General features: G+C 31.4%; 1 long non-coding RNA gene across 1 annotated transcript; it reads right to left on the bottom strand.

The window, feature by feature from the left end:
* Positions 1-278: 278 nt before the first annotated feature.
* On the bottom strand, positions 279-1,293 carry LOC133032475 (uncharacterized). The gene is made up of 2 exons (XR_009685112.1): positions 1,089-1,293; positions 279-453 (listed from the first exon to the last, which is right to left on the bottom strand). It is a non-coding gene; the product is annotated as an uncharacterized LOC133032475 (long non-coding RNA).
* Between the last annotated feature and the right edge of the window lie 1,424 nt (positions 1,294-2,717).

Below are 2,717 nucleotides of genomic sequence, written 5' to 3'. Positions count from 1 at the left end.
AACTTCTAGTTACACTGAAGATGTAACGCAACATAAAATATGTAAAACTAACATGAACATATTGACAAAAACTTACAGTACAGTGAGTAGAGCTTGTCTCGTGGCAATGAACTTTACATGTTAGGGTCAACCACATCTTTTAGGACCGTATTGCTCTGATACCATATTGTAACGCCCCGATTTCCCGAGACGTCACACTAGCTAGTCCGTTTAAAACCATTTAAGATAAAGACAATAAAAGACTTCTTTAATGAAAAATAACTAAGCATGAGATCTCATTATTTTTAAAACAAAACATTTATTTATTCATAACCTTAAAATATAAACCTTTACAAAAACTATTTGAATCATAATCTTTAATGAAATATTTTTAAACCAAAACATCGTGACAATCCCCTAACATGTAATCCACGTCTCGAGCTCGCCATCCTCACTGCTTAGTTTTGTCTTTACCTGCACACAGAGTACCCGTGAGCTAACGCCCAGTAAGAAGAGCTATGTAGGACATAACCCCCCCAACCAGATAACATAGTCATAAGTATAACAATATCACAACATCAAATCAATTCATACCATACTTGCATACATATACCAACATATCATATCACATACTATTCTCAAATACAATATAACATCATATCACAATGTAATCTTAATGCATGCTATACTCACACACATAACACATAGTATCTTATCGCACATTGTCCTAACATACGATAATCTACTCCCACTCATGTTGATCAGACATGAAGTGTAACTTACCCTGCCTTGTGTTGTTCTCACACTCGGCATCCAATAGGGCAATTCCTTTTCACAAGTTGTACTCACCCATGAAAGGATAACCTGCAAGTAAACCCATACAAGCAGCCAAAAATATATCCTGCAGTGCTATGCTCACACCAGCAGCAGAAAACCTATCCTATAGGTGCTATCATCACACAAACAGTCAAAAGCCTTATCACTACCACACACTAATAACATTAGCATAAAACAACAATCTACCATAGAATAAAACATGTAAATACAAACCCAAAATACAGTTGTATATTTCAACATACACCCTGTGCACAGATGTCCACTCTTCTTACCTCAGTTGTTAAGAACACCTTCTTGCTACTCCAAGCACCTCAATGAATTTTCTTGTTGAGGATAAGATCCTCAAATCCCGCTGCTTAAGACTTGTTATCTCGTCACTACTACCTATAACAACACATGGTTCAAGGCCCTAACATTAAAATTCGTACTCTTACAGTACAGCAGAAAGATCACTATTTTTGACCAACAACTATACTAATTCAGTAAAAGTTGTCTTCATAAAAATTATAGGAAATTTCATTATCTTTCTAATGATATAAAGATCATTAAAAATGAATTAAAACTGAGGGAGTTATGATTGTTTTACTGAAACTATTTCTGAGAAAGAATATGGAGTAACGAATTACACGACTTAGCAAAAATACAAACTTTTGACATTGAATGGTTCAGAACTAGAAGATAACATCTTCATAAAAGTTTTAGGAAATTAAATTCCCTTTCCAATGATATCAAAATCTTTGAAATTGGAATTATATTCAAAGAGATATTACAATTTTACCAAAACAGTTTTGCAAGAACAAGATTCAAGAAACGAATCACATGATATTGAAGAAAACTAACTTTTTGACATAGTACGACTTCGAATTAACAAAAGGTTTCTTCATAAAACCTATGGGAAATAGAATAAGCTTTAAAACCACATATAGATCATTAAAAATGGATGAGAATTGAGGGAGTTATTGTATTTTAAATGAAAGTACTTTTTCTGGAAATATAAAGAAAACGAATTACAACAATAGCAGAAAGATGATGATTTTCGACATAGAAGAACACCGAATTGGTCAATAGTTTCTTGATAAAAATTTTAGATCATCGAATAAGCTTTCTAACGATACAAAAATCTCTAAAAACGGATCAATATCAAGAGAGATATCATCACTTTACTGAAACTTATTTTTTCTGAAAACGAAAAATATAATAGGTCCGAACCTTAGATAACATTTAACATTATTGAGCAAGAAAATATTTCATACCTCTTCACAACTTTCTATTTGATGTGTCAAGCCCGCAAGCCTTGATTATAAATCCAAAACTTTAAGAATGAAGGTAGAAAAATAAGAAGAATTGTGGAAGGTTTGAGAGGAGCAACCATAAAGAAGAATGAAGCTTGACTAATTGGTTTGGAAAGGAAAACTAAAACGTTTAGGGTTTGATAAAAAAGATTATGAGATATCTTATTCTGATAGGTTTAGGTTAACTAAAAATAATAATATATAATAAAATGCTAAAATATTATTAAATCAACAAATATCTAATTTTTAAAAGTAAGCCCTTTATCACGTAACTTTAGGCTCAGTTTTCACCTAGAAAAATTCCGAATTATGATATAACTATTTCTACAGAATTTATAGATCTTTGAATTATCTTTCCAACGCCACTGAAATCACCTCAATCGGAGCTCTAAAACTCTAGATATGATCATTTTAGTAAAACAGTTTTTAATCCTACGAATTTATCAAAACCTACGAATTTTTGTGACATTAATTCCATTATAATGTTATTTAATGCACTTAATACAATAAATTAAACCCACTAAATAATGTATAAAACTCTAATAGACTTTGATATTGGGCTTTAATTGAGTAATTATCCTAATTCGTAAAAACACCATAATTTTACCT

The sequence above is a fragment of the Cannabis sativa genome, chromosome X (assembly GCF_029168945.1).
Source record: "Cannabis sativa cultivar Pink pepper isolate KNU-18-1 chromosome X, ASM2916894v1, whole genome shotgun sequence".
NCBI lineage: Eukaryota > Viridiplantae > Streptophyta > Magnoliopsida > Rosales > Cannabaceae > Cannabis > Cannabis sativa.
This window is presented reverse-complemented; position numbering and strand designations above follow the sequence as displayed.